General features: G+C 46.3%; 1 non-coding gene across 1 annotated transcript; it reads left to right on the forward strand.

Moving 5' to 3' along the window:
* The first annotated feature begins 2,588 nt into the window (after positions 1-2,588).
* LOC114806786 lies at positions 2,589-2,726 on the forward strand. Its single transcript, XR_003754848.1, has one exon. It is a non-coding gene; the product is annotated as a small nucleolar RNA SNORA7 (small nucleolar RNA).
* The last annotated feature ends 22,238 nt before the right edge of the window (positions 2,727-24,964 follow it).

Raw genomic sequence — 24,964 nt, forward strand, 5'->3', positions numbered from 1 at the left:
GACTCTTGCCCAACGTCACGCAGCAGGTCAGTGGCAGAGCTGGGGTTAGAACCCAGGTCCTCTGACTCCCAGACCAGTGCTCTTCCCACCAGGTCATGCTGCTTAAGGCTCTTTTCCATAAATCAGACTTCTCTCCCCAGGGTCCTGGCCCTACATTTCCCAAGCTGAATGCGAAAGGGCCAAGAAGAAAGGGATCAAGCTTTAAAAATGTGTTTAGCTCGCTTCCAGTAGAACTACTGGCTGTCTTTGGCGAGAAGGAGCCTATGGAATCTTCATTTTATTATTTATATGCTTTTGAAAGGGAACAAATCACTCTGACCCTAATTAACAACTTGCCAGACTTGGAACAAGCTGAGGCCCAGGGAGGGAAAGGTACAACTGGGTATTACATTTCCTCGGGCTGGTTGTCCACAGACAGAGATTGGACAATTATCTTAATGGGGTCACTGTCAAGGCTGGGATACTGGCTGTGCTTTTTCCAGACGGCATGGAGGGTACAGTTCAAGCACTGCATGTATTCTGCACATTTTTCAAAACAATTACTCACTTTTTTTTCTGAAAAGCACACCACACAGAGAGGGAAAAGTGGTTCAACAAATCATGCCATTGCCTGGACAATGTTAGATAAGATCCCTCTGTCGGGAGAATTATCTCTTCACAAGGTTTAAAATCCAGCCATCCCCGACTCAGTCTAAGCACTCTCTGTATTTACTATACAAACTTCTCATGTCCTCATTAGTTTTATGATGAAATGAGCTTAAATTGCAGATTTGTTGGTATCTAGCTGGTGACAATATTTACTTAAGGTCTTAATGGGTGAAGCTTTCTAATATGTTCTATTTCATAATAAAAGCTGAACTTTGTTCTCTAATACCACCTTCCACATGAGGATCTCAATGTACTTGGAGCTTGTTTCATTATTCATTCATTCATTAGTATTTATTGAGCCCTTACTATGTGCAGAGCACTGTACTAAGCGCTTGGAATCCTCACAGCAACCCATTGAAGATGTAGGGTTTGTTTGTTTTTTTTTAAGGTATTTGTCAAGTACTTACTATGGGACAAGCACTGTTCTAAGATCAGGGGTAGATACAAGTTAATCAGGTTGGACACAGTACCTGTCCCACATGGGCCTCACAATTTAGGTAGGAAGGAGTATGATTTAATCCCCATTTTACAGAAAAGGAAACTGCAGAGTGACCTAGTGTGTAGAGTACCAGCCCGGGTGTCAGAAGGTCCTGAGTTCTAATCCTGGCTCTGCCACTTGTCAGCTGTGTGATCTCGGGCAAGTCACTTCACTTCTTTCTCTCTGCCTCTGTTACCTCATCTGTAAAATGGGGATTGCTACTGTGAGCCCCATGTGGGACAGGGACTGTGTCCAACCTGATTAGCTTGTATTTATCCCAGCACTTAGTACAAGTGTTTGGCACATAGTAAACACTTAACAAATACCATAAAAAAAGAGAAGTTAAGTGATTTGCCCAATGTCATAGAGCAGACAAGTGGCAGAGTCAGTATTAGAACCCAGGTCCTAGAAAGTGAGAGGACTCCCAGGCCCAACCTCTTTCCACTAGGCCATGCTGCTTCTCTAAAAACAAGCTGACAAATTCTCTGATCACCACATTATCCTCCTGAAGTCCCTAACAAAGTCAGTACTCACTAAATATTCAAAGGGAATTGAAGCAGGGAAAAGTTGTCTATTGGTTCTAAACCAGGAACTCCACCTTTCATTCATTCATTTATTCAATCATTCAATCAAATTTATTAAGCACTTATTGTGCACAGAGAACTGTATTAAGCGCTTGGGAGAGTACGATAGAACAATAAAGACACATTCCCTTGCCCACAACAAGCTCATAGTCTCGAGGGGAAGACAGTAATATAAATAAATAAATTACACACATGTACATAAGTGCTGTGGGGCTAGGAGGAGGGATGAATAAAGGGAGCAAGTCAGGGCTATGCAGAAGGGAGTGGGAGAAGAGGAAAGGAGGGCCTCTTGGAGGTGATGTGCCTTCCATAAGACTTTGAAGGTGGGGAGAGTAATTGTCTCTCAGATTTGAGGAAGGAGGGTGTTCCAGGTCAGAGGCAGGACATGGATGAGGAGGTGACGGTGAGATAGAAGAGGTGGAGGTACAGTGAGAAGGTTAGCATTAGAAGAGCAAACTGTGGGGGCTGGGTTGTAGTAGCAGGTAGGAGGTAGGAGGGGGCAAGGTGATTGAGTGCTTTGAAGCCAGTGGTGAGGAGTTTCTGTTTGATGGGGAGGTGGATGGGCAACCACTGGAGTATCCTGAGGAGTGGGGAAACTCAGGACATTTGCAAGCTATGGAGTGATTTCTGATGGCCATGTGGGGTTTTCATTGAAGAGAAGAAGCATGGCCTAGTGGAAAGAGCATGGGCCTAGGAGTCAGAGGACCTGGGTCTAATCCTGGCTCTGCCAAATGCTTGCTACGGGATCTTGGGCAAGTCACTTAATTTTAATTTCTCTGTGCCTCAGTTCTCCTTTTCTCCCTCCTACTAAGACTGTGAGTCCCATGTGGGACAGGGGCTGTGTCCAACCTAATTCAATTGTATCTATCCTGGTGTTTCCCCTCTCAGGGTCACATCTGGAGAGTTTCCAGTACTCTACCAGTCTCGACTACAGGATGGAGAGTCAGGCAGAGGCCTACCCATTCCATTCCTAGCTTGGGCAATGGCTAGTGAGTGGAAGGCAATCTGCTACAAGCCAAAACTCACCTGTGCTGGGCAGCAGCGGTATGGGAGAGAATCAAGGGTGAAGACTCAAGTTTACTGTGCAGAAGGAGGCAATGGTAAACCACTTCTGTATTTTTACCAAGAAAACCTTGTGGATACACTACCAGAACGATTGCAGGTGGAGGTGGGGCATTTTGGGAGAGATGTGTCCATGGTATCGCTAGGGGTCGAAGATGACTCTATGGCAAAGGACAAGACCCCGGTGCTTATAACAGTGTTTGACACATAATAAGTGCTTAACAAATACGTGTGTTTTTTTTTTTTAAAAAAGAAGAGACTGTAAGCTCTTTGTGGACAGGGTTTGTGACTGCTAATTCCATTGTACCCTCCCAAGCACTCAGTAAAATAATAACTGTGATATTTGTTAAGCACTTACTATGTGCCAGATACTGTACTAAGCAGTGGGGTGGATACAAGGAAATCAGGTTGGATACAGTCCCTGTCCTGCTTAGGGCTCACAGTCTTAATCCCATTTTACAGATGAGGGAACTGAGGCACAGAGAAACAAAGTGACTTGGCCAAGGCCACACAGTAGACAAGTGGCAGAGTTTAGATTAGAACCCATGACCTTTTGACTTCCAGGCCGGCGTTCTAGCCACTATGCCATCCAATGCTCTGCACACAGTAGGTGCTCAATAATAATAATAGTGGTATTTGTTAAGTGCTTACTATGTGCCAAGTACTGTACTAAGCCCTGGGGTAGATGTGAGGTAATTAGGTCCCACATGGGGCTCACAGTCTTAATCTCCATTTTACAGATGAAGGAACTGAGGCCCAGAGAAGTTAAGTGACTTGTCCAAGGTCACACAGCAGACAAGTGGCAGAGCCGGGAATAGAACCCATGATCTTCTGACTCCCAGACCCATACTCTATCATACCATACTGCTTCCCATAAGTAATTTATAGTATGTACATAAGTGCTGTGGGGTTGGGGGTTGGGTGAATATCAAATGTCCAAAGGTCACGGATCCAAGTGCTCGGATGACGCAGAAGGGAGAGCGGGCCGGGGGGGAAATCAAGGCTAATCGGGGAAGGCCTCTTGGAGGAGATGTGACCTTAATAATGCTTTGAAGGTGGAGATGGTCTGGTATATATGGAGGGGGAGGGAGTTCCAGGTGGGGGGGGGGGGGGCGGGCAAGAGGTCGGCAGCGAGATAGATGAGATGGGGGAACTGTGAGTAAGCTGGCGGCAGGGTAGCAGAGTGTGCAGGCTCTCTTTCCCTTCCTTTGAAGCCCTTATCATCCACCTCTGCCGCCCACTCCGGATACTAGTCACAGTCATCTACCTCCTACCTCACCCCCTAGGCCCCTCCTCCAGCTTTTCGAACCATTTTGATCCCTTTCTCTCATTTCTTCTCCCTTTCTCCAGCCCTACATTGATCTCTAGGGACTTCAATAGCCATGTGGATGTTCCTGACCACCCTTCCGCTGCCCACTTTCTATTACTCCTCAACTCCACTGACCTCCTGCTCCACCCTACGTGACTCACTCACCAAACCGGACACATACTTGATCTCGTCATCTCTAGTCACTGTACAATCTCTAACCTCACCAGTTCTGAAATCCCTCCATCCGACCACAACCTCCTCACCTACCTTCCCTCCCACACACACCCTCCCCGCAAATCTGTCCCTTTTCCCCTGCAGAGAACGCCCATCTTTTGACCCCATCTGATTTTCTCAAGTCATCGTGTAATAATAATCACTGTGGTATTTGTTAAGTGCTTAGTATATGTTCTCTCCCAAGTGCTCTGCACACAGTAAGCACTCAATAAATACGATTGATTGATTGATATAGACCTTTCAAGGGAGAGCAAGATGGTCAAAACAATGAGCCAAAAGGAACCTCACTCTGCTGAATAAGAGAAGGGAAAAAAGAGGATATTAAGAATTGGAGGCTTAATGAGCCCTCATGGTTAAATTCCAGTTCCAAGATGATGATGGTAATTGTATTTGTTAAGCGTTTACTATGTGCCAAGGACTGTACTAAGTGCTAGGGTCGACACGAGATAATCCGGTCCCTCAGAAGGCTCACAGTCTAAGTAGGAGGGAGAACAGGGATTGAATCCCCAGATGAGGGAACTGAGGCGCTCAGAGGGCTCACAGTCTAAGTAGGAGGGAGAACAGGGATTGAATCCCCAGATGAGGGAACTGAGGCACAGACAAATGAAGTGACTTGCCCAAGGTCACACAGCAGGGAAATGGCAGAGCCGGGATCAGAGCCCAGGTCCTCTGTCTCCCAGGTCCATGCTCCTCTTTCCACTAGACCACGCTGCTTCAAGATCTATGGGATTGTGCCGTGAAGGAGGTTGGAGACTGTGGCAGATGAGATGATGCATAGAAGGTAGAGAAATGTTTAAGAGGAAGAAAGATTATGGATTCCCTAGTGCTTGTGAGGGAAATCTAGAGGAAGAAATTAGCTGGAATGGATATCTCCTAAACTTGGCCCGGGAGAAAGTTTTCAACAGTGAACCAAGGATTTCTACTGAAAGTTCTGGAGGCCTATGGTGTCCCTCAGTGGAGCGGAAGAGCCATAAAAGTGATACATTATGGCCAACTTTGCTGTATTGTCCTCTCCCAAGTGCTCAATACAGTGCTCTGCACACCATCAGAACTCAGTAAATATCACTGGTTGATTGAACGAGAGACCCCAAGGAGAATAGTAGATTGGAGTGGAGGTTGAGGTTGGGAGAGGGAAGAAGGAGGATTGAAAGGGGGTGCGGGGGGGTCCGTTCAGCCTACTCCTTTACCCTTGACCCAAGAAATGTGGAGTCTCGCCGTAAGTCTTGTCACGGGCGAAGAGGAGGATTCATTCACACATATTTATTGAGCGCTTACTGTGTGCAGAGCACTGTACTAAGGGCTTGGAAAGTACAGTTCAGCAGCAAATAGAGACAACCCCTACCCAACAATGGGCTCACGGTCTAGAGGATGGTAGGAGAAGATGCCAGGTGGAGCCAGGAACCGTCTGTTTATAATAATAGTAGAGGTGCAAGAAACTGGGTGCTTCTTCTGGTTAATAATAATTCTTGTATTTGTTAAGCAATTACTATGTGCCAGGCTCTGTACTAAACGCTAGGGTAAGTACAAGATAATCGGGTTGGACACAGCCCTTGTCCCACATAGGGCTCACAGTCTTAATCCCCATTTTACAGATAAGGCACAGATAAATGAAATGACTTGCGCAAGGTCACACAGCAGACAAGTGGCGGAGTCAGCAATTAGAACTCAGGTCCTTCTGACTCCCAGGCCCGTGCTGTATTCACTAGGCTATACTGTTGATGGCAAAGGATCACCAGTAACAAGCTGGGAGGGACAGCAATCCAAAGCCATCAGTAGACAGTTTATTGATGTATTGTACTCTTCCAAGTGCTTAGTACAGTGCACTGCACACAGTAAATGCTTGATAAATATGATTGGATGAATGAATAGGCTAAAAACAGAAGGAGGTTCACTTGGCAAGGGAGAAGCAGTGTGGCTTAATGGAAAGAGCATGGGCTTGAGAATCAGAGGACGTGGGTTCTACTCCCGTCTCCGCCACTTGTCTGCTGTGTGACCTTGGGCAAGCCATTAAACTTCTTTGTACCTCAGTTACCTTATCTATAAAATGGGGATTAAGACTGTGAGCCTCACATGGGACAACCTGATTACTTTGTATCTACACCAGTGCTTAGAACAGTGCTTGGCATATAGTAAGCGCTTAACAAATACCATTATTATTATTATTATTATTATCATCGTCATAATATTGATATTATTATCAATAATGATGATTATAATAGTTGAGTACTTTCTATGTGCCAAACACCATGCTGAACACTGGGATAGATACAAGGACTGTGAGCCCGTTGTTGGGTAGGGATTGTCTCTATTTGCTGCCGAATTGTACTTTCCAAGCGCTTAGTTCAGTGCTCTGCACACAGTAAGTGCTCAAAAAATACAATTGATTGAATGAATGAATGATCAGGTCACACACACAGTTCCTGTCCCACATAATAATGAAAATAATAATAATAATGTTGGTATTTGTTAAGCACTTACTATGTGCAGAGCACAGTTCTAAGCGCTGGGGTAGGTACAGGGTAATCAGTTTGTCCCACGTGAGGCTCACAGTCTTAATCCCCATTTTACAGATGAGGTAACTGAGGCACAGAGAAGTGAAGTGACTTGCCCACAGTCACACAGCTGACAAGTGGCAGAGCTAGGATTCGAAACCATGACCTCTGACTCCCAAGCCCAGGCTCTTTCCACTGAGCCACGCTGCTTCTCCTGTGAACATTGGGTTCACAGTCTAAGGTATGATGAAATGATGTGAAAGAGAACTGGGGTAGAAAACAGGAGGAGGTATGTAAAAAGAATAAAACCTTGGGAACTGTGGCTCTTAACACCAGAACACAGTGTGAGAGCAGTTGAGCCATTTTTAATCCCCATGTTTTCACATGTACGTTTTGTTTGGATAGTGCCTGAGAATCTGACAGTGGCTGGCTAAGGCCTTTTTTAATGTCCTGTAGGAACAGGGGATTGATATGGTGAAAAGACAAATAATGACCTGGATGAGAAAAAGAAGGGGTTGGGAATGATGAATCTGGAAGGGTTTTATGGTTTTATGGTTTCATTTATATGCATTTTCACTTCTAGCAAGGTGCAATGGAAGCAGCCAGGGGGAGACACGCCTCCCACAGTTGGAAAAGTGGTGGGAAGACTTTTCACTGTTGAAAAGGAGAAGGGGAACAGGAAACAGGAACAGGTAGCTGTGGCTGAGAAACCGCCAAGAGAATAATGCACTGGCCAATAATGAGGTCTGACTGTATACTCAAAGAAAAGAGACTTTATAATAAAGAAATGTGAAAGAAGCAGCCACATTGACCCCGATAGGAAGGATGTAGGGAAATCAAAGAAACTTTTGTTAATTTAAAGAGGATGAACTGATTGGGGGTGGGGGTGGGGAGACAAAAAGATGCTATATGGATTACTCTTGGAATACATGGAGAAATGAAGGGAAGAGAAAATAGGAAAGTCAGAGGCAGAGTAGAAAAATCTGCCCAAGACTTATTGGATCATTCATTCATTGTGGTATCTGTAAAGCCCTGATTCTTTTCCAAGCACTGTGCAGAGTGCTGGGATAGATATGATAAAATTAGATAATGTGAGCGAAAAAGTTGGAAGAAAGACGCTGGGGTGGTTACCCCAGAGAGAAAGGCTGAATGATGTTTGGAAACCAGAACTGCAGAGGAAAATAGCTACTGGCTCCACCTTTTAGGGGAAAAAAAGCAATCCAGAGGTTTTTGGGAGGGGGAGATCGGAAGATGGGTCAGGAGCAATAAAAAGAACAATGGAGGAGAGGCAGAAAAGCCATCAGAGAGGAAGGGAAATGATGGTGTGGTGAACTGGTATTTTAGGATGACTTTTGTAACACCTAGATAAAGAAAAACTTCATCTGAGTCCTAGAATGAGCTCCCAGGCTAGACCTTTTAACCCTCCCGCAAAACCCTCCTAAATAGGTCCTGAATCTTTCCATTCACCCTCCCTTCTAAGTTGCCTCTGCCCTTGGGTCTGGACCTCTTAAGCACTTGATATTCACCCCACCCCCAAGCCCCACAGCACTTACATCCATATCCTTTTATTCTCCCATTTCTCCTTTCTCTAATTTATTTTCCCATCTGTCTCCCCCTCCAGACTGTAAGCTCCTTCTGGGCAGGGAACATGTCTACCAACTCTACTTTATTGTACTCTCCCAAGTGCCCAGCAAGTGCTCAGCACACAGCAAGCATTCAAGAAATACCATTGATGATGAGGATGAGGATGATGGTGATCATTATTAGTATTATGGTATTTATTTGGGGGGGGTTTTTGGTTGTTTTTTTTAAATGGTATTTGTTAGATGCTTACTATCCGCCAGGCTCTGTTCATTCATTCATTCATTCAATCGTATTTATTGAGCGATTACTGTATGCAAAGCACTGTACTAAGCACTTGGAAAGTACAATTTGGTAAGAGCTGAGTTAGATACAAGCTAATCAGGTTGGACATGGTCTATGTCCAACACGGGGCTCACAGTCTTAATCCCCATGTTACAGCCAAGGGAACTGAGGCACAGAGAAGTGGCTTGCCCAAGGTTACACAGCACACAAGTAGCAGAAGCAGGATTAGAACCCAGGTCGTTCTGACTGCCAGGCCCATGCTCTACCCACTAGGACATGCTTACTATGTGTCAAGCACAGTTCTAAGCACTGGGGCAGATATAAGTTAATCAGGTTGGATATAGTCCTTGTCCCAGAGGGTGCTGATTGATTATTAGTGTTATTATCAACAATAATAATAATGATTGTAGCATTTGTTGAGCGAGCACTTACCATGTGCCAAGCACGTTCTAAGCATTGGGGTGGATACAAGGAATTCAGGTTAGACATAGTCACTGACTCACATGGGGCTCACAGTCTTAATCCCCATTTTACAGATGAGGTAACTGAGGCCCAGAGAAGTAAAGTGATTTGCAGCAGACAAGTGGCAGAGTCTGGATTAGATCCCATGACCTCTGCCTCCCACAGGCACTAGACCGTGCTCTTTCCACTGGACCGTGCTCTCATTTATGCTAACTCCTATTGGCCTATTGTAGGTCCTTGTTCCCTCTGCTGCCTGTCCTAGCTTCTGCTTGTGGGCCCTCTTGCTTCATCTTCCATCTACCCTGCCCTCTTCTCATGAGACCAGCCCAGCACTCAGCCTGCCCGACTACTGTAATCTGTTCTGATTTCTGCTGGCGGCTCAGGCTGGCCATGGCCTCATAGCCCTGGCTCCTGCTATTTAATAATAATTATAATGATAATTATGGTATTTGTTAAGTTCTTACTAGGTGCCAGGCACTGTTCTAAGCGCTGGGGTAGATACAAGATAATCGGGTTGGACAGAGTCCCTGTCCCACACAGCACTCACAGTCTTAATCCCCATTTAACAGCTGAGGGAACTGAGGCCTAGAAAAGTGAAGTGACTTGCCCAACATCACACAGCAGTCAAGTGGTGGAGCCATGATTAGAACCCAGATCCCTTTGACTCCCAGGCCTGTGCTCTATCCATTATGCCATGCTGCTTCCTATCCTTGCACCCCTCCAAAGTCTGGTCAGGCCCCCTTCTGGCTGGGATGGAACTCAAAGGTGGGTCAGGGCCAGACCCAAGCCCTGGTCACCTTGGATTGGGCTGGGTGGAGCCAAAGCTTTGTGGTCTTCAGTGGTGGTATTTATTAAGCACTGACTATGTGTCCAGTGCTGTTCTAAGCGCTGAGGTAGATACAAACTAATTAGGTTGGACACAGTACCACATTGGCCACACAGTCCTAATCCCCATTTTACAGATGAGATAACTGAGGCACAAAGAAGTAAAGTAATAATAATAATAATGATGATATTTGTTAAGTGTTTACTATGTGCCAAGTACTGTTCTAAGCACTAGGGTAGAATCAAGGTAATCAGGTTGTCCCATGTAGGGCTCACAGTCTTAATCCCCATTTTACAGATGGGGTAACTGAGACACAGAGAAGTTAAGTGACTTGTCCAAAGTCACACAGCTGGTTAGTGGAGGAGCAGGATTAGAACCCACGACCTCTGACTCCCAAGTCCGTGCTCTTTCCACTAAGCCATGCTGCTTCTCTAAAAAGTGACTTGCCCAAGGTCACACAGCAGAAAAGTGCCCAAGCTGGGATTAGAACCCAGGTCCTTCTGACTCCCAGGCCAAATGCTCATTGACCAGGAAGTTGTCCCTGACCCTAAATCACTCCACTGGTTTGGGCTAAGAAATCTATTAACCCGAGCCAACAATTACCTTCTGCAGAGAGTGTCTGGCCTTCAAAACCGGGCTCTTCTATATGCTCCCTCTTTTCTTCACCATAAAACCATTATTCCCTTTCTGGGTGGTCACACCCTTGACATAGTTGTGGGGAAATTATCATACCTCTTTGCTGAGCTGAACAGAAGAGTCAGCTCTAGCTAGGTCTCAACTCAGGAAATTACCTGTCACCATCCTGGAGCAGTGAGGTTTTTATGGATCAAACCGAAGTTCAAATTTCACCACCACTTTGATGTTTCTGGGTGATAGGAGTTATTAAAGCTAAGGGATATGACCGTTTGCTTCCCTGGGGCTGACTACATGAAAGACCAAGATTAAAGATCCTTAAGGGGGGGAGGGTGAGAGTGGGGGAGGGGCCTGGGGCTAGGGATCCTACCAGTACCTTGCTGACATTTTGGCATCAAGTTCACTTCCTTATTTTATATGCTCTTGCTTTCTTAGGTCAAGCACATCAAAGGACTCAAACTTTCATTCTTTGTACCCTCCTTGTCCACTGCATGAAGCAGAAGACAAAAAAAAAAGGTTTCAGCACCCGTGGTCAGCTGATTTGTAAAATGCCTCCTGAACTATAAAACAAAATTCAAAACTCCATTGAGGCCAGGTATATAGGACAAGACTCACAGCTAAGTCACCAGGGCACCGACAAGGGCTCGGACGGTAAAGTAAGACCACGGCAGTTCCAGGAAGTGACGATCTATATGCTCCTTGCAGTAGCTAATCTCCCTTCCTGAGGCCTGGATGAGTAACTGACAGGCAGTTATGTGAAGACCAGAAAGCATCTGATTCGAATAGCTATAAATTAGGGGTGGAAACGCACTGAGAGTCTGAGGACTTTCATTTTCAAGTCCAAGTGTGATCCGCTCTTGAGGAAAATAATCAACAGACGACCTTTCATTCATTCAGTCGCGCTTACTGTGTACTGTAATAATGATGGCATTTGTTAAACACTCCGTGCCAAGCACTGTTCTAGAGGGTAGCAGGGCCTAGTGGATAGAGCACAAGCCTGGGAGTCAGACGGACCTGGATTCTAATCCTGGCTCCGTCACCTCTCTGCTGTGTGGTCTTGAGCAAGTCACTTAACTTCTCTGTGCCTCAGTTACCTCAACTGTAAAATGGGGATTAAAACTGTAAGCCCCATGTGGGACATGGACTGTGTCCCACCTGATTATTTTGTATCTACTGTATCTCCAACTCTTAGAACAGTGCCCGGCACATAGTAAGCGCTTAGCAAATACCGTAAAAAAAAAAGTGTTGGGGTAGACACAAGTTTTTCGGGTCGGACACCGTCCCTGTCCCGCATGGGGCTCAGTCTTAATAGGAGGGAAAACAAGCACTGAATCCCCATTTTACATTTGAGGAAACTGAGGCCCAGAGAAGTTTAGTGACTTGCCCAAGGCCACACGGCAGATAACTGGCAGAGCCAAGGTTAGAACTCAGGTCCTCTGATTTCCCAGACCCAGACTCGTTCCACTAGGCCACTCTGCTCTTCCACATGCACAATAAGCTAACTCCACAATTGTACCGTGACTCACACCCTCCCCTTCTCTCCCTTTCCTGCTACTGATCCAGGTCTTCTCATCCTTTTGAGTTTTGTTTTTTGAAGACTTCAGGTCTGAATCCCTCTTCCAAATTTGCCTCATGCTGAAATTCAATTTTGATCCTGGTCAATTGGGGCAAATTTTTCAAAAGGCATTATACATTCTGTTCCGTTTGCCTGCTTCGAAAAGACTGAACTCAAGCTTCACCTGCTGCGTGGCTGCCACCATCTGGACATAACTGAGAGTTGTAAAAAGAACACTTCCCTCCTCCCCTCCCCTTAAACCAACTCAACTAGAGAGCCCTTTTGGATTTTTACCACTTTCTGAACAAACAGCATGTTCTAATCAACACCCCACAAGAGGGACTGGAGCTCTTGGAGCTAAAATTCGAGCTTTGCGCCAATAGCTCTAAAATATGTGACCTGTAAGATCCGAACTGGACTTTTAAACAGGGACCGGCCTCTTGAAAAGGACATGCAATCGACATAAAAGATGAAAATGGAGATAAATACAAAAATAAAATTTGATAAAAGCTGTCGGGTACTGTGGCTAGGAGAGCAGAATTTCGACCTTCTTGCGGTTCAGACCGTAAGCCATGTGGCGTAGTGGATAGAGCACGGGCCTGGGAGTCAGAGGACCTGGGTTCTAAATCCGGTTCTGCCACTTGTCTGCTGTGTGACCTTGGGTAAGTCGTTTCACTTCCTCTGTGCCTCAGTTACCTCATCTGTAAAATGGGATTGAGACTGAGAGCCCCACATAGAACAGAGACTGTGTCCAACTTGATTAACCTGTAACTGCCCCAACCCTTAGTACAACGCCTGGTACGTAATAAGCACTTAACAAATGCCATCATTTTTTTTTTAACTGCCAGAGTTATGGCCTTCCCAACATTCTACATTTTGCAGAGGCTACATGCTATCAATCAGTGGTATTTATTGAGCACTTACTGTGTGCAGAGCGCTGCACTAAGCACTTGGGAGAGTACAAAAGAATGGAGCTGGTAGACACATGCAGTTTCTGTCCCTCCTACAGATGCGGCTGCAGCAAGGCAGGGCACTTCTACATTCACGGCTTCCAAGCCCTCTAAAAAAGTGTTTGAAATGGGCAAATGGGCAAGACTTCTGAAGTGAGGCTGGGGTCTTTTTGAACTAATGACAAGGCAGGATGCCTAACCAATACCAGGTCAGGAGCTGGAAGCAAATAATAATAATAATAACTGTGGGATTTGTTACGCCCTTGTATGTACCGAGCATTGTATTAAGTTCTGGGGTAAACCTGAGATCATCAGATGGGACACAGTCCCTGTCCCACACAGGGTTCATAGTCTAAGTAGTAGGGGAGATCTGGTATTGAATCCCCATTTTACAGTTGAGGAAACTAAGGCCCAAAAAAGGTAGGTGACTTACCCAAGGTCACACAGTGGGCAAGTGGCAGAGACAGGATTAGGTCCCAGGTCCTCTGACTCCCAAGCCCAGGCTTTTTCCAGTAGGCCACAATGCCTTTCAATGAGGGCTTTAAAGAGGAAAGAAGGAGGAGGTTTCGGGTTTTACCTAGAAGGAAGGTTGCTGGGAGTCGCTGGGGAGAAAGCCATGCGGAGAGGACATGGTGGAGGAGAAAGGACATGGTGGAAAGGAAAGGAAAGGTGGAGGACATGGTGGAGGCCATGGATGAATGGATGGATGGATCGCTAGATAAGTAATCAAGAATAAGTAACCATCACTAAATTCTGTCAGTTCTACCTTGACAACATCGCCAAAATCCACCCCTTCCTCTCTGTCCAAATGGCTACAGCATTAATGCAAGCACTTATCCTATTCCACCTTGATTATTATCTCTTCATCCCCAGAGAAGCAGCGTGGCTCAGTGGAAAGAGCACGGGCTTTGGAGTCAGAGGTCATAAGTTCGAATCCTGGCTCTGCCACTTGTCAGCTGTGTGACTGTGGGCAAGTCACTTAACTTCTCTGTGCCTCAGTTACCTCATCTGTAAAATGGGGATTAAGACTGTGAGCCCCACGTGGGACAACCTGATTCCCCTGTGTCTACCCCAGCACTTAGAACAATGCTCTGCATATAGTAAGCGCTTAACAAATACCAACATTTTTTTTTTTTAGTGTATCAGCCTCTCTACCTCCTCCTCCTCTCTCCCGACTCCAGTCCATACTCCATTCTGCTGCCCGAATCATTTTCCTTCAGAAACGTTCAGACCATGTTTCCCCACTCTTCAGAACACTCCAGTGGTTGCCCATCCACCTCCGCATCCAACAAAAGCTCCTCACCATTGGCTTTGAAGCACTTAATCACCTCGCCCCTTCCTACCTCACCTCACTGTTCTCCTGCTACAACCCAGCCCACACACTTCGCTTCTCTAATGCTAACCTTCTCACTGTACCTCGACCTCGTCTATCTCGCTGCTGACCTCTCGCCCACATCCTGCCTGGAACGCCCTCCCTCCTCATATCAGATAGACAATAACTCTCCCCTCCTTCAAAGCCTTATTGAAGGCACATCTCCTCCAGGAGGCCTCCCCTGACTAAGCCCTCCTCTCCTCTTCTCTCACTTCCTTCAGCACTACTCATACTTGCTCCTTCATTCATCCTCCTTCCCATCCCCATAGCACATACGTATATATCTGTAATTTACTTATTTCTCTCTTTAGTAATTTATATTAATGTCTGTCTCCCCCTCTAGACTGTGAGCTCATTGTGGGCAGAAATATGTCTGTTTGCTGTTATATTGTACTCTCCCAAGCGCTTAGTACAGTGCTTTGCACACAGTAAGCACTCAATAAATACCACTGGATGAATGAATGAATGAATGAATGAATGAATGAATGAATGCTAGAAGAACCTAAACTCAAGCTCAGGGAGAAAAGATACCACCAGGGAAATGTTTGCATTTTGTGACTAGACTTGAATTCCTAGTCTTTTGATCTTGTACTGGTTGCCACCAGGGGTATAGAGTGGATCAGGGGAGGCAGGGTGGAGAGGAGGCCAAGGGAAGTAAACTTTCAATGGGATGAAAGAAAGTTGGTATTTGTTAAGCGCTTACTATGTGCCGAGCACTGTTCTAAGCGCTGGGGTGGACACAGGGGAATCAGGATGTCCCACGTGGGGCTCACAGTCTTAATCCCCATTTTACAGATGAGGTAACTGAGGCACAGAGAAGTTAAGTGACTTGCCCACAGTCACACAGCTGACAAGTGGCAGAGCTGGGATTCGAACTCATGACCTCTGACTCCAAAGCCCATGCTCTTTCCACTGAGCCACGCTGGATGAGTGATGGCAATTTACCTGAGTTAGCAGCGTGGCGCAGTGGAAAGAGCACGGGCTTTGGAGTCAGGGCTCATGAGTTCAAATCCCAGCTCTGCCACTTGTCAGCTGTGTGACTGTGGGCAAGTCACTTAACTTCTCTGTGCCTCAGTTCCCTCATCTGTAAAATGGGGATTAACTGTGAGCCCCACGTGGGACAACCTGATTCCCCTGTGTTTACCCCAGTGCTTAGAACAGTGCTCGGCACATAGTAAGCGCTTAACAAATACCAACATTATTAATTTACCTGAGTTACTTCAGGGTGCTCTGGCTGGGAAACATGCCCCACAGACTGTAAGCTCGTTAGGGGCAGGGAATGTGTCTGTTTATTGTTCTAGTGTACTCTCCCAAATGCTTAGTACAGTGCTCTGCTCACAGTAAGAGCTCAATAAATACGATTGAATTGAATGAAGGAGCGTGGAAGGGGGAAGACCCTGGCATTCTCACAGGCTTTGGCTGTTAAGGCTAGGGGAAAGGTCAGGCATGAGTCAGCCAGGAGTAGACAGCTTTGGCACTGCATGGGTGTGAGCCTATTGGAGAGTTTAACTGAGGAAATTCCAGAAGTTTCTGACCCAGGAACAAAGAAGAGAAGTTGAGCCACCGTCCCTCCCAAAATGCCCTTTGCTCCTTCTGGAGGCCCTGGGCTCCACCCTCCCTGTGGGCCTAGCTGTATAGCCCTACCAACCAGCACCTGGGCTTGCTTCAGGATCAATCAATAGCTGTTATTGAGCACTCCAATAACAGCTATTGATTGATCCTGAATCTCTCTTGGGTGGAGAGTACTGTATGAAGGGCTTGAGAAAATATAATAGAAATCAGTACTCACAATCCCTCCCCTCAAGGAGTTGACGGTCTCGCTGGGAGGCACGGGCGCACATGCGCTGAAATAAATCGCAGATAGGAGGAAGTAATCCAGCATATAAGCACTCAGGACCCCCCATCAGTATTAGGTGGCCTAGAAAGGCTGAAGTGGCATGGGGGGGGGGGGGGGATAGAAAGTGGGAAGATAAGAGGTTAATCAGAGCTGGGACTTCAGAAGGGTTTTGAAGATAGGGACAGTGGTGGTCTGCAGGATATGAAAGGGGAGGGAGTTCCAGGCAGGGGGGAGGGAGTGAGCAAAGGGTCTGTGATGGGGGAGTTGAAGGGGAGACAAGAACAAAATAGAGGGAAACTTCCTGGAGCTGCTTGCTAGATGGTCACAAACAGCAGTTTATCCAAGCAGAGGGACAAACAAGACATACCCAAAGTAATAATAATAATAATAATTCTGGTATTTGTTAAGCACTTACTATATGCCAGGCACTGTACTAAGCGCTGGGGTCGATACAAGCAAATTGGATCGGACTTAGTCCCTGTGCCACATAGGGCTCAGAGTCTTAGTCCCCATTTTACAGATGAGGGAACTGAGACACAGAGAAGTGGAAGTCACTTGCCCAAGGCCACACAGCAGACAAGTGGTGGAGCTGGAATTAGAACCCATGACCTTCTGAGTCCAGGCTCATGCTGTGTCTGCTATGCCATGCTGCTTCCATTAAGTATTCAAACCGCCAAGAGCTGTGGTCTTTTCTTCATTCCCATGACCCAAAGGCATTCAATCAATCATATTTATTAACCGCTTACTGTGTGCAAGGCACTGAATTAAGCATTTGGGAGAGTACAATACAAGAGAGTTGGTTAGACATATTTCCTGTCCACAACAAGTTTACAGTCCAGCAACGACTTTAAAGATTGGACAGTATCCTTTGGGTGGATGAAACTGCTCAAAGGGAGCTACAATTGCATCCTCATTATTAGCCTCATCACTTTTCAGTGAAATGATGACCAAAAATGACCTTTTTTAAATATACAATAGGTATATTGGCCCAACTAATCCCGGCTCTGCCGATTGTCAGCTGTGTGACCTTGGGGAAGTCACTTAACTTCTCTGTGCCTCAGTTACCTCATCTGTAAAATGGGGATGAAGACTGTGAGCCCTACGTGGGACAACCTGATTGCCCTGTATCTACCCCAGCGCTTAGAACAGTGCTTGGTACATAGAAAGCACTTAAATACCAACATTATTATTATTATTCTTATCATTAAAGCCTGTTTGGGTGCTTCCAGTGCTGCCATCTGGTGGACATTACTGCAAACTCCACATGGTCAGTTTGAATCCATCCATCAATCTATCAGTGGTACTTATTAATAACAGTAGTATTTGTTAAGGGCTTACTATGTGCCAGGCACTGTTCTAAGCGCTGGGGTAGATACAAGACAGATTGGACACAATCCCTCTCCCGCATAGAACTCACAGTTTTCATTCCCATTTTATAGATGAGGGAACTGAGGCCCAGAAAAGTGAAGTGACTTGCTCGAGGTCACACAGCCGACGAGTGACAGAGCCGGGATTAGAGCCCGTGACCTTCTGCCTCCCAGGCCCGTGCTCTATCCACTAGGCCATGCTGCTCTGAGTACCCTTCTTAAACAACTCCAGTGGTTGCCTATCGACCTCCGCTCCAAACAAAAACTCCTCACTCTAGGCTTCAAGGCTCTCCATCACCTTGCCCCTTCCTACCTCTCCTCCCTTCTCTCTTTCTACCGCCCACCCCGCACGCTCCGCTCCTCTGCCGCCCACCTCCTCACCGTCCCTCGGTCTCGCCTATCCCGCCGTCGACCCCTGGGTCACGTCCTCCCGCGGTCCTGGAACGCCCTCCCTCCTCACCTCCGCCAAACTGATTCTCTTTCCCTCTTCAAAACCCTACTTAAAAATCACCTCCTCCAAGAGGCGTTCCCAGACTGAGCTCCTCTTCCCCCTCTACTCCCTCTGCCATCCCCCCTTTACCTCTCCGCAGCTAAAGCCTCATTTTCCCCTTTTCCCTCTGCTCCTCCACCTCTCCCTTCCCATCCCCACAGCACTGTACTTGTCCGCTCAACTGTATATATTTTCGTTACCCTATTTATTTTGTTAATGAATTGTACATCGCCTCGATTCTATTTAGTTGCCATTGTTTTTACGAGATGTTCTTCCCCTTGACGCTGTTTAGTGCCATTGTTCTTGTCTGTCCGTCTCCCCCGATTAGACTGTAAGCCCGTCAAACGGCAGGGACTGTCTCTATCTATTGCCGACTTGTTCATCCCAAGCGCTTAGTACAGTGCTCTGCACATAGTAAGCGCTCAATAAATACTATTGAATGAATGAATGAATGAATACTTACTGTGTGCAGAGCACTATACTAAGCACTTGGGAGAGTACAATACAACAGAGTCGGTAGACAAGTTCCCTGCTCACGACGAGCTTGCATTCTAGAGGGGGAGTCTGAAATTTGGAGGTCATCAGTCACACTAATCAGGCATACTAGTTTTTTCTATTTTCCATTTTATTAGTATCATCTACCCCTTAATATCCCCATGATATGCTCCTCTGAATGGTTAACATTAACTCTTTAAATATTTTTAAAACAAAATTCAGAAACACTGAAGTAAGAAAAGTTGGCCTTTGACTGCATATTTGACTTCAGAGTAATCGGTTCGGGGTTTTTTTTTCAGCCAAGCAATAACCAAGGACCAAAACGCGCTTGCCAATATAGAACACTAAAGCTGGAAAGGTCATTAAGAGGTCATCTGGTCAAGCCTCTTGTCTCCAGGCAGACACATGAATACTCCTTCCAAGGCAGAAAGGTATTTATCCTTTTCTTTTAAAATAAGATCTACTGAAGTAGATTTCCCAACCTCCTAGAGCAGCCCATTCCACATTTAACCACTTTGACTATCAGGAATTCTCTCTTCCTGCAATTTGAACCAATTTTCTCTTGTTTGAACCTATGTGGAGATGGAGAACCAATTGGTCAGCCTCCTTTTCATAAAGATCCTTCACATATTTAGAGAATTATTGTCAGTCTTAGTCTTCTCTTCTACAGGCTCAACAACTCTAATCATATCTACCTTTTTTCATATTTGAAACCCTTCTCTTGGTCCTCTTCAAATTCTCTAAGCATTTTTTTATAATGTGGGGACCTCTAATAAAGTTCTAGCCAATGTAGAAAAATGTAGAAACATTATTTCCCATTTCTTCTTAAAATAATAATAATAACAATACTAGTGAAGAAGTGTTGCCTAGTGGAAAGAGCAGGGGCCTTAGAGTCAGAGGACCTGGGTTCTAATCCCAACTCTGCTGATTGCTGATGTGTGACTTTGGGTAAATGCTTCAATTTCCTCATCTGTAAAATGGGGATTAAATCCTAGTCCCTCCCACTTAGACTGTGATCCCCATGTGGGACAGGGACCTTGTCCAACCTGATTTATTTTGTATCTACCCTAGTGCTTAGCACAGTGCTTGGCACTTAGTAAGTGCTTAACAAATACCACAGTTATTATGGTATTTGGAGAAGCAGCGTGGCTCAGTGGAAAGAGCACGGGCTTTGGAGTCAGGGCTCATGAGTTCGAATCCCAGCTCTGCCACTTGTCGGCTGTGTGACTGTGGGCAAGTCACTTAACTTCTCTGGGCCTCAGTTCCCTCATCTGTAAAATGGGGATTAAGACTGTGAGCCCCACGTGGGACAACCTGATTCCCCTATGTCTACCCCAGCGCTTAGAACAGTGCTCGGCACATAGTAAGCGCTTAACAAATACCAACATTATTATTATTATTTGTTAATAATTATAGTATTAAGTACTTACTATGTGACAAACCCCATGGTAAATGCTGGGTAGATACAAGATCTTCAGGTTGGATACAATCTCTGTTCCACATGAACCTTGGAGCTTAAGTGGGAGAGAGAACAGGTATTTAAACCCCATTTTACACTGAGGGAACTGAGGCAAAGAGAGGGTAAATGACTTGCCAAGATTTCGGTGTTTGGGTTTGTTTTTGGATTGATGCAAGATGGTAGAAGGCTTTGGGAAGAGATCCCAGGGAATGTGGGCACGGAATGTATCTGTTGATTATACTAAGGTCCCAAGTGATTAGTACAGGGCTCTGCACACAGTAAGCGCTCAATAAATACGATTGAATGAACGAACAAATGAATGAATAAGGCTTTGAAGGTGAGGAGACTGGTGATCTGGGGAATAAGGAGGGGGAGGGAGTTCCAGGCCAGGAGGAGGATGTGGGAAAGAGGTAGATGAAATTGGGGCACAGTGAATAAGCTGGTATTAGAAGAGCAAAGTATGCGGGCTAGGGTGGAGTAGATCGGGTAAGTAACTTGGAAGAGGTGAGCTGATTGAGTGCTTTTAAACCAATGGTAAGGAGTTTGACGTGGAGATGGATGAGCAACCACTGAAAGTTCTTGAGGAGGGGAGAGACCTGGATCGAATGGTTTTTTAGAAAAATGATCCAGACAGCAGAGTGAAGTATGGACTGGAGAGGGGAGAGGGGAAAGATGCAGTAGTCAAGGTGGGATAGGATAAGCTAAGTGCTTGGGTCAGTGGAGTAGCAATGTGGATGGAGAGGAAAGGGTGGATTTTAGCAATGCTGTGAAGGTAGAATGGAAATAATTTGGTGACAGATTGAATACGTGGGTTGTGTGAGAAAGATGAGTTGAGGATAATGCCAAGGTTATAGGTTTGTGAGACAGGCTGAGAGCTGGGGGAAGATTGTCTTAAAGAGGTATATGGGGACACCTTCCATGCCCTTTCTCTAGGGCTCCAGGGTGGAGATTGATCCACCCGACCACTGCTACCCCATGGACATCCCTGCGGGGAGCTGGGACAATAATAATAATAATGATGGCATTTGTTAAGTGCTTACTATGTGTCAAGCACTGTTCTAAGTGCTGGGGTAGATACCAGATAATTGGGTTGGACACAGTCCCTGTCCCACACAGGGCTCACAGTCTTAATCCCCATTTTACAGATGAGGGAACTGAGGCACAGAGAAGCTAAGTAACTTGCCTAAGGTCACATAGCAGACAGGTGGTGGAGTGGGGATTAGAATCCTTGACTTTCTAATTCTCAGGCCCAAGGAGGCACATCTCTGCCGGCCTCCTGGTAGGGAAAATGAGAGAGAATGGGGAGGGGGCCCCCGAAGGCTTCTTACTCACTGGCTCTGCAGCAGCTCAGATGTCAGTCCATCGTATTTATTGAGTGCTTACTGTGTGAAGAGCACTGTACTAAGCACTTGGGAGAGTACAATATAACAAAACAACAAACATTTTCCACAACGAGCTTACAGTCTAGAGGGGAAGACAGACGTTAATATAAATAAATAAAATTACAGATACAGATATAAAATGCTGTGAGGCTGGAGCGGGGGGGTGAATAAAGGGAGCAAGTCAGGGTGGCACAGAAGGGAGTGGGAGAAGAGGAAAGGAGGGCTTAGTCAAGGAAGGTCTCTTGGAGGAGAAGTAGCTTCACTAAGGCTTTGTGTCTTGATTGCTTCCCATTCTCTCCTTCTTGTTGATGTTACTATTTCCTCTATCCCTAATCTGTTTTACCCCCCTCAGAGTCGCACCTGGAGAGTTTCCAGTACTCTACCAGTCTCGACTATGGGAGGGAGAGTCAAGCAGAAGCATATCTGTTCCATTCCTAGCTTGGGCAGTGGCCAGCGAGTGGCAGGCAATTTGCTACAAGTCAAAACTCCCCTGTGCTGGGCAGCAGCAGCACAGGAGAGTTGAGGGAGGAGACTCGAGTTTACTGTGTGGAAGGAGGCAATGGTAAACCACTTCCGTATTCTTACCAAGAAAACTCTGTGGATCCACTACCAGAACGATTGCAGATGGCGGTGGGGCGTTCTGGGAAAGATGTGTCCATGGCGTCGCTATGGGTTGGCAACAACTTGACAGCATAAGGCAAGAATATATTTTAACGTCCATCTACCCCTGAAGACTGTAAGCTCCTTTTGGGGTAGAGGTCACGTCTCCCCACTCCGTTGTGCTGTCCTCTCCCAAGCGCTTAGTATAGTGCTCTGCATACATTTAAGTGCTCAATAAATATCACTGATTGCATGTTGTCTTGTCCAGCAATACAAGGGAAGGCCAGATGGAGCTTCCAGCAACCCTACTCAGGCCTTATGGAATGTACATTCTCCTGAGGTCATCCTGAGAAGGCTAAGGGGGTTTCTGGTAAATGTATAGAGAGTTGGGTAGGTTAGGAGTGATTGGCATAGTGGACAGAACACCAGCCTGGGACTCACAAGGTCAAGCGTTCTAATCCTGCCTCTACCACTTATCTGCTGTGTGACCTTGGGTAAGTCACTTCACTTCTCTGAGCCTCAGTTCCCTCATCTGTAAAATAATAATAATAATATTTAAGTGTTTACTATGTGCCAGGCACTGTACTAAGCACTGGGGTGGATACAACTAAATCGAGTCAGACACAGTCCCTGCCCCATGTGGGGCTCACAGTCTCAATCCCTATTTTACAGATGAGGTAACTGAGGCACAGAAAAGCGAATGATTTGCCCAAGGTCATACAGCATACACATGGTGGAGGAGGGATTAGAATCTATGACCTCCTGACTCCCAGGCCCGTGCTTTATCCACTATGCCATGCTACTTCTCAGCATGGGGATTGAAATTGTGAGCCCCAAGTGGGACAGGGTCTGTGTCCAACCTGAGCTGCTTGTATCCACCCCAATGTTTAGTAATAATAATAATAATAATTCTGGCATTTGTTAAACGCTGTGTGCCAGGCACTGTTCTAAGCACTGGGGTAGATACAAGCAAATCAGGTTGGACACAGTCCCTGTTCCACATGGAGGCTCACGGTCTTAATCCCCATTTTGCCGATGAGGAAATTGAGGCCCAGAGAAGTGAAGTGACTTGAACAAAGTCACAAAGCAGACAAGTGGCACAGCCGGACTTAAAACCCACACCTTCTGACTCCAGGGCCTGTGCTCTATCCCCTACGCCATGCTGCTTCCAATTACGGTGCCTGGCACGTAGTAATTGCTTAACACCACAATTATTATTATTATTATTATTATTATTGCTATTAGGGTGCACCAGACAACATTTTGGGGAGCACAAGCCTTGGGGCTGTGCTATCTATTCCAAGCCAAACCTCAGACTCCACATGCCCATGCAAAATACCATTCGGAGGAGAAGGCAGGGGCAGGTTGAGTCTAAGATGACCAGTTGTGTTGCTTTAGGTAGGACAATCATGCTCCTTAGGGTTCTGTCCTGTCACCTCTAAGGACAGACACATTCTGGCCCCTCATTTGGCTGGGGTGGTAGAACAGAACCCCTCTGCTGCGGTGGTAGTGGTGCTGGCATGGCTGGAAACAGATAATAATTGTGGTACTCGTCAAGCCCTTATTATGTGCCAAGCACTGGCTTGGTTAAAAGTTAATCAGGTGGGACAGAGTCCCTGTCCCCCATGGAGCTCCCATTCTTAATCCCCATTTTACAGTTGAGATAACTGAGGCCCCGAGAAGTGAAGTGACATGCCCAAGGTCGCACAGCAGACAAGGCAGAGCCGGGATTAGAACCGAGGTACTTCTGACTCCCGGGCCCGGCCTCTATCCACTAAGCCATGCTGCTTCTCCCACCCCAGGGATCATCCCTGGCATCGACGGGCAGCCAGATGGATGACATTGCCACCAGCCTCTGCGTGCCCAGCATTTTGCTAAATACCGGAGTAGATACAAGATAACCAGGTCAGACACGGTCCCTGTCCCTTGTGGGGCTTACACTCTAAGACGGAGAACAGGTCTTTCATCTCCATTTTACAAATGAGGCAAGTGAGGCACACAGAAAATAAGCAACTTGCCCAAGGTCACACGGAGGATATGTGGCGGAGTTGGGATTAGAACCCGGTCCTCTGATTCCCAGACCTGTACTCATTCTAATCCCGACTCCGCCACTTGTCAGCTCTGTGACTTTGGGCAAGGCACTTCACTTTTCTGTGCCTGTTACCTCATCTGGAAAATGGGGATTAAGACTGTGAGCCCCACATGGAGCAACCTAATTACCTACCCCAACACCTAGAACAGCGCTTGGCACATAGTAAGCGTTTAACAAAGACTATAATTATTATTATTACTCTTTCCATTAGGTCATGCTGCTTCTTGGGGGTGGAGAACTCTACTGACAGAACTGTTTACCAATTTCCCTCCTCTTCATGTATGTATCTGAGTTCACGCGTCTACGTCACCTCCGTCTGTCTCATCCCTCTTTTGTGTGTCCCCCCCCCCCCCCCCCCCCCCCCCGCGTCTCTCTCCTGCCCTCTCCGCATCTCTGTCTTGTCGTTTTCTGTCTCTTCCTCTGTACATTTTCCTCATTTTAGCCATTACAGCCACGCCCCCTTTCCCAATTTGCCCTCCCAAAGATCCCAGACAATTTAATTGAATGGTCACAAATTGGATCCCTGGGGCTACCCCCTGGTTTAGGCATTTATCACCTAGGAATTCTATGTCTGGGTTTGGTCTTCTTTTTCCTTGATTGGCCTGCAGATGGAGCCCCGAGGCAACCGAGATTGTTAAGCAGCATTACACAGACAATAGTTAAAACAGAAACAGTCCCGGGAACCCTAGGCCTGGTCGCTAAGTTACAGTGACCCCCCTCCGTCACCTTAATTACATCCCTCTTTGGCCAGGGTTGCATGGGAGGCAGTGT

This window comes from Ornithorhynchus anatinus, chromosome X1 (genome assembly GCF_004115215.2).
Source record: "Ornithorhynchus anatinus isolate Pmale09 chromosome X1, mOrnAna1.pri.v4, whole genome shotgun sequence".
NCBI classification, from domain to species: Eukaryota; Metazoa; Chordata; class Mammalia; order Monotremata; family Ornithorhynchidae; genus Ornithorhynchus; species Ornithorhynchus anatinus.